Raw genomic sequence first — 13148 nt, 5'->3', positions numbered from 1 at the left:
AAGACCACATGCACAAAGGTTTACAGCACTGATGACTAACTCATTACACTTTGTTTATGGTACATGAACAATCAAACCTGCTGACAACAAAGCTGCTAATTTATTTCCCGATTCCACGCACGCTGGTTAGAGGACTTAATAAAGGAGAGACAAGGCAACTCGGATTGAACGTCGTGCACCGAATGCCCCCGTCTTCATGAATCACCGTAACGCTAATGCATCACAGCAGAGCCGTGTTTAAAAGTAGAACCGCGATATGACGGGGGTATGATCAATGGCGCTGTATATTGTTTGATATAATAATTTATTCAGCCTATAAGGCTTTGATAAAACAATGTTGAAAAGCAATTTAAATTAAATTCATTTAAATGTCAATTCTCATGGTTAGGATTTTTCTATAATTGGCTATTTAATTAAAATAATTTTCACAGTCATTAATACAGCCTGCAACTTGTAGTGCACTGACATGTTTTAATTACATGGTATTAACAAAATTGATATGCTTTAGAAAGCATGGTGAATAAGAAATAATTACACCAATCATACATCATCCCCCTTATGGACATTAAGAGTATTTCAGCATAATTGATGAACTTTGAAAAGGGAGATAAATAACTTTAATTGCACAGAATAGGCATACCTGAGAAAAAATATCATTGCATTGCGACGCGCTGGCAGGTTGCACAAAACGCAGCGTCGCTTTCCTCCCCATCTGATGAATAAACATGACTTCTAAGCAGTAAATATTTGGGTACATCTGCTAGTATTGTGTGCCTGGCTTCCGCCTCACCTTCTGTTGTCTTTTTCCAAGAGGATCCAGCTTATGATGCTGCTCAGACAAACAGAGTGCAGGGGAGACAAATACTTATTGATTTTGAATATTTGTCTCTTCAAGGTTGCATGCCATTGACCCCATCCATCCAGAGACAACCCACGAAACAGACGCAGTCAGAACACGGCAAAGGGCAGATGACAAAGCCATGGTCAGTTCTATCCTCAGTCATTTCAGTCACTTATCGTGCATCACCCTGAAAGACAAGACCTTATTTTTTTTCGATTCACTACCTAAACAAATAGTATATTTTAGCATACATGTACACAAATGACAGGGTTAATGCAAAAAGCCTCCCAATTAGAGCCTCTTCATTTATAGCCATAAGAAGGAAAACTTTATGACATGCAGTTGGGGACTGTCATTAAATCAGATGCGAGGAGAATGATAGCACACTTACTTTGCTTAATGAGAATGGAGGTTCTCCCCAGACTGGAGTTTTGCGAGTTCACAAAGCTAAACTACGGCTCTGTCTGTCTTTGTTGTCCTCTCATCACAGATGAGATCAAAAAGTAAACAGAGACCAAATGTGCTCTAATAAAACTAAAGATCTTTTAGCTGTCTCATTTCCATAAAGCAGTTGCTGCAGAATTCAGGTATGACCTTCGGAGACATAATTAAATCAAATAGTTTTGTTCTTTGGTCCCTGATAGAAATTTTGCATGTCAATACAATTTGTTAAATAACCGCAGAGGGAAATACCGGTTTTAATGTATTAATGTCCAGGTTTATTCCAAGACATGTTTTAATTAAAAATGTTAAGAAAACATTGGTTTTTCCCTATTAAGATGATTGTATAAAGTGCGGCAACTTTAGTGCAGACATGCTGCATCTCTACAGAAACTCTCAGAGAAAATTTTCCAAAGATAACAGGGGGGTTTTCCAGATGCATTTCTGAGTAAACACCCAGGAAGTAAACACGATTACATGAACATGACACATCTAACAGCTCAAGCCAAAAACATCTAACTTATTCTTTGAACACCTAACATCATGAAGCTGCACCAAAAAGTAATCTTTAAAGGTAAGACAATGCAAAGTAGGTTTTCTGAAGAACAACTGCATGCCACGGCAAAGGGCAGATGACAATTTAGCATAAATGACAGACATCAATTCCTAGTTAATTTTTATGACAATCTAAGGCCTGGTTTCCCAGACAAGGCTTAAGGCTAGTCCCAGACTAAAATGAATGTTTGACCTGCCATAACTGAATAGAACTTGCCCCAAAATATCTTAAAATATATAAGTGCCATTGTTTTGTCTCAAGATCCACACCATTAATGTATTCTTCTAAGGCGTTTTTATAAAAGTGACATAAATATCTTAATTCAACTAAGGCATAGTTCTGGTTGAAGATAGCCGTGTCTGTGAAACTGGGCCTAAATTTCCCATGTCTGCCTATATAAAGTTCCAAACCAAAATAATACCGTCATAAAATCATGCATTTGAAAGTAAGTAAATAGTATAAAACCAAATCAATGTTAAGCTTCCGAGCATGAACTTGAAATGAATCATTACATGTAATACGAATTTACGCCGCCATAACAGAATGATCACATGTCATGCCTCTCTGATGCTCAGATCTATTTGCGTTTGTTACGATGACGCTGTCCTGCCTCACAACTCCCTCTCTCTATCTGTGCATCCTGTCTGCAACTCTATCTGCAAATCTCAAGAATCACTTGGAAAGATGCCAGCCAAGTGTGTTGTGAGCTGAGCTGGCAAAACGTCCAAGCGTATGTAAATCACTGCCCCTCCGGTGATATCGGTCTTTAAAAGAAAGCTTATTTCATTTTTTCAAAAGAGCCCGCTGGATAGCTGCACAATTACTCTACGGTGCCCTGTACCCCATTTAAACCGCACAGACTTTTATATCAGACGAGAGATTTGTGGATATCTAAATTGGAAGGTAAACCCGTATAAACAGCAGTAATTACGGCGCCATTCACAGGCGCTGTTGTGCGCGTTCGGCAACAGCCACAGTGATTAAAATGAATCTCCATCGACTTCTCCGTTAAATTGCTGGCAGTGGTGATCCTTTGACCTTTCCCATTGATTGAACATAACAATCACAATTCAATTGTAATGCAAAGAGAACATTTGTTATAATGTACATGAGATGCATGAGCCATTTCCTAGAGGGTTGAAGTAATCAATGAAGTGACTTCAAAAGGAACCTGCACAAGACTTCATGGTAGGCAATATATCGAACCCTGTAATGCGTACGCAAACATTCCGACGTCTGTTGCATGACTCAATACACGTGCATCACATGAAGAAATTACGTATGTTGGAATCCTCTGGTGTCATTTCACGTGCGCCGTGTCAGTGTCCAAATGTTTTCATTTGTTGGAATGTTAAGCTTTCCCAAAATCCATTGCACGTGGCGCAAAGGTCTAAGAAAAACACAGAGACTGACATTTCCCTGTTATGTTTTTAATTCATTGTTCTCTGCACATCCACTGATTAGTAACATCTGGATGTTACACCATTGCGGCGCGAGGAACACGTCTGGTTGTAAAATGCCATTAAACTTGTGGTGAAACCGGTCTGTGCCTGATTACTTCTATGTAGTCCTCCTCTCTCCCTCCCGCTGACCGGGAAGGAAAAACTTCAAATAACACCGGCTGATAATCAGAATTTAATCCTGATTTTTAAAGCAGCGCATTTCAAAAAGTAGCTGGAGAAGAGTACGTGAATAAAGTCCTTAAGGGAATTTTGAGAATTGAGAGATTATAGTTTACACGCACATTAAACAGATTAAACCAGTCAGATCTCAAAAGGCAGTTTATCTAATGGAGAAAATGTACTGCGCTAATTGGGTAAAGTCTGAGGCTGAAATTACACATGAGCGACGTTCTTGTAGATTTAAGGGTAAAGTTTGATTAAAATCGCAAGGCTAATCAGGGCTATAAGCTGCAAAACATTCCCAGAATGAAAAGGCGGTCGCCACACAAAAAGTAATCGTCTCGAAAACCTTGCGCGATGACAGATTCAATTCCATTTGGTAAATGTTTAATAAATGTTATTCAAACACCGCCGCCTATCTCACTGTATTCAGAAAACAAAAGGAAACTTTAATTGCTTTAATCATTCCAAGCTTTGACGTTGTTATTGGCTTTAAAAATAGCAGTTAACAGTAACTGTCTTGTAAAGGAAATTGAACCACATTTGCGAAATGATCCCCAATTAAGATATGGCCATGCAGACCAACAGAGTTGAACTGGGGTGTTGTGTCTGAGGAAAGCAGTCGATGCCATACAAAGCTATTCAATTAGCTGAAAGACCCAAAGAAAACAGGCATGTATCACTTTAATCAAATTTAAAATGACTGCATCCCTTTTGAAGATTCCAGAGCACGGACGTGTTCATTAACAGATATCTGGACGAAATGAGCCGTAGGTTTTCCAACGGCGCTCAAACTTTCGGAAGCCAGAAAGCAGACGTCTTACTCCTAATGCGTTTCAACATTGCAGCGCTACCTTTAATCTGCACTGAAGGGAAATAATGCGTTTCCTGCCTTATTTACCATGCTTACTTAACAAGCGCTGTACAATTAGAATTGTTAATAGATTGAGAAACAAAAGGACTTTGAAGGTGGGAAAGTGCTGACATTATTTCACAGAGGAAAAGCACCCCTGAGGAAGAAAAGCTCTGTAATAAATGTAGTTTCCTGCGACGTTCAGCAATGAAATGCTCCTCGCTCTCATTAGAAATGTCATGTAGGGGACGTAAATCAAAGACAGTTAAAATTTCATTGCCGCCACGTTAAATTACACACTTTGCGCATTGGACGGCAACTGTGTCAACATTGTAATTTCGCTTTATTCTCGTTAAATGTATGCACACTTTTTACAATCCATAAACAGATCCGGAATAAAAGTTAATAAATGTCAAAATTTGCATTCGAGAAAAAAAGGCATCTTGCTGCATTTTTGCAAATATCAATCTATGAACCTTTCAACATTTTGTCAGGCAAAATGCTAATTGTACCTTTAGGAATTTGGGACACAGTGACAAGAAATGAGATGGCCTGTCCTTTTAAATGCGAAAATCAACTGGGGTGGCATACAGAAACCCTGGCGAAGCCAAAGCAAACACGTTTTCTACGTGGAATTATCAGCGCATAATCATACTTCTCTCTTAGATGAATACGCTGCTCCCAGATGGAGAACACAATAAATTCCACCTCTTGTAACCGTGAATTTACATTGACCTATCTGACTGAGATAGTTCAACATCTGTGTTTACGGAGTGTATAAATCAGACAATTTTACAACATTTTTAACCTTTTAATTTTGAATCAAACTACCATTCTGATAAAAAAAATTGCCAATCTTTCTCACCACTAATGCTCCACGGTCAACCTGCTCGAGTTTCTTCTTCATCTGTTGCATTCTCTTTTCAACACGGAGGCAAATTTAACAAGAGAATTAAGAGGTTAAGAAAAGTGCTTACACCAAGGTTTCCGCGTTATTTACTTGGAATTGATTTTAACACTTAAACAGAATCCTAACTAAGGGCATATGTTGGCCAGGCCATCTGCATTTCCCCGTAAACACACATACGTATTAGTCCAAGAATATCTCCCAGAAATGCCAGCCAAATCTGGCAATATGTGTTTTCAAAACAAAGCGTAATTTGTTTGTTTTTACCCTACAAACACGCTCTACAGCGTCCTTATGCATGATTAGCAATGTTGTTCTTCAAAGGTCCTTAAGAGAGTTTGATGCAGTTCTCGCCCGTCTTCCCATTAATCCAAGCTCAGTTAAGAGTCTGCCATCTGGACGTGTGTTCCTAGCGATAAATATGATTTAGAGTTGATTCAGACATGTTTCCTGCGCCGAGTGTGTGCGGATTTCAGAATTAAATGACACAAACAAATGTAGAGTGGAGAGCAAATTAATATCTCTCGTTTCAGAGCTACGCAGCAAAGCCACACCCTTAATCATAGCCTGTAATCATTTCACATACACAAATATGCAGGAATCCAATTATCATCTGATAGAGCCCTTGCACAAATAAAGGGATCTCGCTACATACAAAATATCTCTTGACGCATTTTCAAATGACTCTGGATGTTCCTAATTTAGAAACTTAGCTAAAAAACAACACTTGACTACGTTAAGTTATTGGAGGATCCAGCAGAATAATATGACAATTTAACTGCATGTGTGAATATCAGACAATTTGGATCCTAACATGCAACCCTGCGGTGAGCTAATGTTGGGTTTCATCTGTACCAAGCAACAGTGACCTCTACAGGGATTCGAGATGGAACACCCTGATACACATTTGACTTCCTGCAGTAAACTGCTTTATGACAACAAGCAATGTGAAATTATTTATAGAGTCACAAAAGCTACAAAAGTCACCCGAACTAATATTAAAAAACACATACAAATAGTAAATAATGTTTGACCCAGGCTGTGAAATCTAGTGTTACATCTCAAACTAATTCTGAGATCATGTTAATATACAGTATATATGACAGAATGTTCTTGCGTCGTGTTGGATGATATTTTTTTTGAAAACAGTAAATCACATTATATATTCTAAAAAATAGCTTATTTCTTTGAGGCATGAAAGTAAATAGTGAAAATCTTGACAAGAAATATTTTAAATTATTAAGATCCGACTTTAGCCACGCAGTGGTGCCAGAGAAAATGTCCATCAGGGCAAAGTCTAGGACACATCCAGGTGTAACGGCAGCACAGCCAGAAAGTGCTGCCAAGACATTTCTCCCTCACTTCTAAACTTTAGCAGAGGAGTACAAAGTCTCTTTCATAGAGAGAGGGGGAATTAAAGAAAGGGTGCCAAACAACCAGAGCCAGAGCCAAGCGCTGTATCAAGCACAAGGAATGAAAGATGGAAAGATAAGGGACAAACCAAAGAGAGCAGACCAAACAGGAAAAGCAAGTAAGCGGCAAACAGGGGGGTGTAGCCTGGACCGACCCAAAGTGTATGGTGGACGCTCACATTGCACGTATCTGCTTTTGTTTAGGCGAGATAAGTGAAGCATTTTTTTCTCTTTCCTTAAAAAGCATTCTTGAGTGATTTCACTAAACGGTTGAACTTCTTATTTCATTAACCTGCAAGTTAAAGGGATAGTTCACCCAAAAATGAAATCATGTCTTCATCTAGTCCCTCCTGTCATTTCAAACCTGTATGACTTTCTTTATTCAGCAAAACACAAAATAATATATTTTGAAGAATAAACAACAGCTGTCCTCGTTCACTTCTATTGTATGGACAAAAAACAATGCAAGTGAATGGGTACCGCTCTTGTTCGGTTACCTACGTTCTTCAAATTATCTTCTTTTGTATTCTACCGAAGAAAAAAATATCATACAGGTTTGAAATGACAAGAGGGTGAGTAAATAATGACAAAATTCTCATTTTTCGGTTAACCATCACAAAAAATAGACCGGTACCCTGAACATAAAAAAATTCAATGCAAATTCAACTTGTAATATTATGAACAGAAAATGCAAATAAAATGCAACATCAGCAAGTGCAATGTTGGTGAATTTCCTTATTTGGTCACTTTTCTTCTTGTGGTGTTCGTGTAAAATCCAGTCTTAAAAAAAGGTCCTTCAAAAGGTTCCTTGATGCCATGGAAGAACCTTTTGGTTGAATAAATAACCATTAACATCCGAAGAACCTTTCGGTTTCACAAAAGGTTCTTTGTGGCAAAAAAAGGTTCTTCGGATTATAAAAAAGTAAGTTTGGAACTTTTGGATGCGTGGTTCTTTGAGGAACCAAAGATGATTCTTCTATGGTAATGCTGTGAAGAACCTTTCAAGCACCTTTATTTTTCAGAGTGTAATGTGATTCTAACTAATTCAGAAATAACGCATAAGTAACCTATTTAAGACTAGAGACTAAATCCGGACATCTTGTTTTGATTTTTTCTCTCTGTGTACAAAAGACACACAAGCCATGTTGTGCCCTTTTCCTCGCTGCTGCTGAGTTTTCTTTTATGTATTCACATTCAGTTCAGCAGTGTAAAATCCTCCAGAGAGGGAGCATTGTGCTGCATGTCCCCTGGGTATCACATCACATAGCTGCATCTCTCATCCACACAATAAAACACCCAGAAGATCCAGCACCGCGCTGGCTCCGTTTTTAAACACTCGCACGCAATTTGAGGAAGATTAATTAAAATGCTATTAAAGCCGCTGCTGATTGTGTCGATTCTCAAAGACTCTGCAAATTATTCCACTTTAACTGAGGCCTTAAACGAACGGACTGAATAGCCTTTCACTCATTTCACCCTCGGAATAATAAACATCTGTTATGTCATTGTGCGCAGAAAGAAAGGGACATGTAAAATCCCTGTGATGAATATGGCAATGCGGCGGGAAGGTTCTGCATCAACAGAAGATCTGCAGCTACAGTGTTACAAATGTATGAGCATTGTGGTTTTATATTGCCTCTGTTTGAACAATTCAAAGGGCCCGGGGTCTGCTCTAGTGGACTTGAATGTGTAACCTGTGGTGCATAAAGTGAAACATAAGGCCAAGCAATGTTTAGCAATGAAGCTTTGGCTAATAGGATACCAAGCCCAAGGCGTTAAAGGGATAGTTCCCCCTAAAAAAATATTTGTTCACCCTCATTTCGTTTCATCCACAGAACAACCGCAGTACCCATTGACTTGTATTAGCCATTGTTCGGTTTCCAACATTCTTTAAAATATCTTCTTTTTGTTCTGCATAAGAAAGTCATACAGGTTTGAAATGATGAGGGTGAGTAAATGAAGCCAGCATTTTCATTTTTGGGTGAACTATCCCTTTAAGAAAGAAGGGTGTTGATTACAAAAAACAATAGATATATGGATGGTGCATTCTATTGCTTTGAAAATTTGTCTGTCAATTTCTGGGGCATCATTGACTTCCATAGTAGAAAGAATCCGTATATTTTTGCTCTGTTGAACACAACAGATTTTTTTTAAAGAATTTAGGAAAAAAACGTTCTGGGGCAACTCCGTCTGAAGTGCCCCAGAAATATCAGTTGTTAACATTCTTAGAAATATCCGTCTTTGTGTTTAACAGAACAAAGAAATGCATACCAGTTTGGAACAACTTGAGATTGAGTAGGCTAAAATGACAGAATTTTCACTTTTGAGTGAACTATCCCTTTAAGGCACTTTAAGTACCTCTTTCCTGTTTTGCTGGCCAAGAACTGGCCAATTGGCCAAGAACAACCCACAAAGAAAGAGCCATCTGATAGACTTCTAAAGAGATCAATCACAGTTCACGGTCTGTGTGCATGTCATCCAAGGCTAAGATCACCACGGGCTAATACAGTGCAGGTAACTTGCCTCAGCCAAGGTATAAAAAGTAGATGTAATATAAAAAGTTTATCACAGACAAATGATTTTCAGAGAACAGACATAGTATCCAGTGCCAGATGTACAGACAGACTATGCTGCCAGATGTAGTCCAGTCATCCAGTCATATGCTCAATGATATAGAAATAAGACACAACATATTGACTAAAGGCACTTTCTGTAATGTCTGTTCGATGTCTTTGTATTATTTTATGTAAGAGCTTGATAAATGTGCTTAACGGCATCAATCTGGTTAATTAAACGGAACAACATAGGCGTTTGTTTAATAAATAATATTGCATGGTTTTGCATTATAATCAATACAATACATAGCTCTGTTTACCAGATTTCTATTTGCCAACTCCACAAAGGCTAGTTTATTAACTATATATCTTCCAATAACACGTTTTAATTGGTGAAACAAACTCTATTGTTTTATTCTTTGCATGCTCATTTCACTTCGCAGTGTATTAAGCTCGTTGCGTGATGCAAATAAGCTCAATAGTCTGGTTACCACTACAAAACTATCCCAGAGGATTGGAAACTCTAAGTTCAGTCTCATTTCCCACTCGGCGCTCAGCAGTGGCGAGTCCTCTGCTCTCTGATCTTCACTAGACAAAATGAGACGCAGCAGCTCGAACAGAGGAAGCCCGGTGCACTCTATTCCCCACGCTACTTGAATAGATAATGCTTCTCTTTACTTTCTTTATTCCTTCAAAAAAAACGCATCAGAGGCCAAATATTAATTCTCCCTGTCATCCAGCAAAGCAAGGCGTGCGTACGCACTCAGCATACCAGCCTGTGTTTTACTATGATTAAGGAACACATAAAGGCCTTTTGCGGGGTGCTTTGAACATTGGCATTGAATTCCTTTTTTTTGTGCATATTCAACTTATTCCCCCACACTGCTGGAGGCTGATCTTAGAAGACAACATAAATGAAACATATAACAGGTAAAGAGGATAGGATTAGTGCTACCGTTGAGTCGAGCATCTCCATCCGGATGGGCAGGTGGATGAAAGGCCGTCGACCGCTCTCTCCTTTCGCCGCGCCCATGAATCTCCTTTAAAAAATGCCAATAGCTGTGATTGCTTAAAGCTCGATCCTTCGGCTCCATAAAGATGTGCGTGGAATCACATCAAGGAGTGACATTGACAGAGGAACTGCTGACTTGCATCAGTGTTTGTCTTTTGATGTGAGAGATCAAATCGATGTACACACACCCACCGAACGACACGCTGGGATGGGGGAGCGGCGGGATGGGGATTAGCATTCCGCAGCCCCAAGTGGTGAAGGTGCCTGCTCGCCTTAAATCATTAGTGTTTACGTTCGCCCGCGCCAAATAATCAGGATTTACCAGCACGACTTTTCGCTAAGAGCTGAAAGGAACGTTCTCCCGCGTTGAGCGAAAGATCCTCTTCACTTTCTCAATTATTAAGTGGCTACATGGGAAATAGGGAAACATTAGCAGGTGTGTAAATTTTTTTAAAGATTAAGTGCTTCAAAAGAGTCACCCAGGGGAGAAAATAGGAACGGGAAACTGCCTTGGCAGTAACCACACAGTGAAACAAACGCTGGAGCAGAAAATGGTTATAGGAGATGCGCTGCCAAAAGTTAAGTGCATTTTTTGAAGTTAATCTAAGGAGTATAAATAGAGATGAGAAGCGTCCAAATGAAGAGTGGTTAAAGAGTGGTAACAAAATTCAAACCTACAATACACTGCAATACACCCTGTTCTCAAAGAAATGGCCAACATCTCCCACTTATTCCCAATAGTATTTTACACTTATGTATTGTTCGCAAGTTATGCGAGTTTCTATATATACACGTGCTGCGCTCTTTCGTCTATCTTTTGTACGATGACTATAAAAACTGTATAATTCACTACTCAAATATTGATCAGTCATTTAAAATTAATTTGTCCTTCTTGGATAATGTACAGCTTTACACCCTGAAAATAAATCCTCTCAGCATCCTTCACAAACCTACACTTTACATCAAGGTCTTGATCGCCCTGTCGGGGGTTTATATGGAGATAATAACCAGCTGTCTGTATATAATGCCTTCCTTTAGATCGAGAGCCTGTGAATTCCTTTACAGTCTCTACTCACGAGCAGAGAAAACAAGTTCTTACGAGATAAATAACCTTGGCTGTACCGCAATCCAAAGAGCTGCTAATGAATGTAGCGAAAGTGTGCGACAGAACAAAGTTGTTAAGAGTTATGGAGGAGTGACTTTGCGGTTGGAGTATTGCGCTTTTGTACATTATTTGAATTCAAATGGCTTGCTTGTAACTTTGCGCTAATGATCAAAGTCGAGAAGGGAAAATTCTCCTGAGTGCAAGTTATGAGGACGAGCAGAGGAAAAATGCTTTGCTACCCCTCTTTGAACACTTTTATACTTTCCAATAAGCTTTGTTTTTTAATTGGCTGAAATTAATCTTAGGGATGTAGATGCCTGATTTGCATTCATTAAAACTCAACCAAAGAAGTCGCGCTTAATTCCAATCAAATTTGCTTAATTATGCATGGCGAGAGAATCCCAAATGAGCCGAGGATTTTTGTGAGCTTTTCGCCTTTTTTGTTTTCCATAGCAAATAAAACGCTTTCTTTTTGTTTCCTATAGCAAATAAAATGTAATGAAGCTGTCTCTTTGTGTTCCGCCGAACGCCGAGGATCCGGGCTGCGGCACCTTGAGGCTTTGTTGAAAAACAATATTATGGCTAAAGTAATTATAGGAATCTGCATTTTTCATTGTTAATTGTGGATGTCAGCATCATTAATTTTAATTTACAGCCGGCAATAAAATTAAGAATACTTTGTGCTGATGTTTTAAATCATGCCAGCGAAGGCGATGCATTATGCAACTTAAATTTCAAGAAGATATTGATTAGGGCAGATAGCCGTTTCTATGAATCTTAAACAGGCAGATGGAAGATAAAGCCTGAGGTATCACTTTCACTCGCTGTCACTGCGGTGGATGAGGGAAAGGACTTCTGTACTGTGATGTTTGGCAAGGAAAAATAAATTACGGGATTGAAATATAGAATGAACACACGAGAGTTCAAAACGTGATGCAGACTGTATTCTATTCATTGGAAATGAAGTTAACAAAACGTGGTGAACTTTTATATGAAATTAAAATCTAATATTTAAGTGGTTTAGCTGCATGAAGAACACACGCAACGATATCTCTAAAATGCATTGTAAATATAGAACATGAAGTGGTGCCCTTTTCTTTTTTGCAAACAAAGACAGCCTACAGGAAACACATGACTTTAAGTATTTCAATCAGCATGTATTCGCTGCCAAGAACCCCCTCATACATTCAGTGATCTATGTTTCTAAAGTGACAAAATATGTTGGACTGGCAGCAACAAGAATCACTTTAGCATGTTTCTATTGTGCAGGACTACACAATGTGCTCTCACCATCCAACACCATTTGATTAATAGCCTCTTTTCTTCTGAGGTGTACAGGATATATCCAGCTGCAAGAAGCTTTGGAGCATTGTACCTGGAAAACAAAGGAAGAATAAAATTGATCTTTCTGGAAACAGAAATCAATGCATAGTTATTTCCTGTTTCATGCATGTTATTTACACAGACTCAATGATGCGGTCTAAAAATTCCCTTGTATCTGGGGGGTCTCGGTAAGTGTAAGATGTAGATGTATATTTAATGATTTGTCTGCCTGATTATGTTTTTTGACATTTCAATTTGTGTCCCTTAAATCTGGGGTGAAAGGTGAATCCTAGTAGTGCATAATACCTACATATCTACAATGTAAAAACACAAAAAAACTCCTATATCATATCACTAGTATTCATGATTTAAGCAAAATGTCAAAACTGCCAAGAACAGACGGAAAGAAAGATGTCCAAGTAAGATACGAAACTGTTTCTGAACAAACAAAAACATTACTGCCAAGGAATAAAAAAGACATCACAGCCAGGCACGACTGTAATTGCCATGTTTGTGGTCCC

This window comes from Triplophysa dalaica, chromosome 8, assembly GCF_015846415.1.
Source record: "Triplophysa dalaica isolate WHDGS20190420 chromosome 8, ASM1584641v1, whole genome shotgun sequence".
NCBI classification, from domain to species: domain Eukaryota; kingdom Metazoa; phylum Chordata; class Actinopteri; order Cypriniformes; family Nemacheilidae; genus Triplophysa; species Triplophysa dalaica.
The sequence above is the reverse complement of the archived record's forward strand: the minus strand, read 5'-3'. Positions refer to the sequence as shown.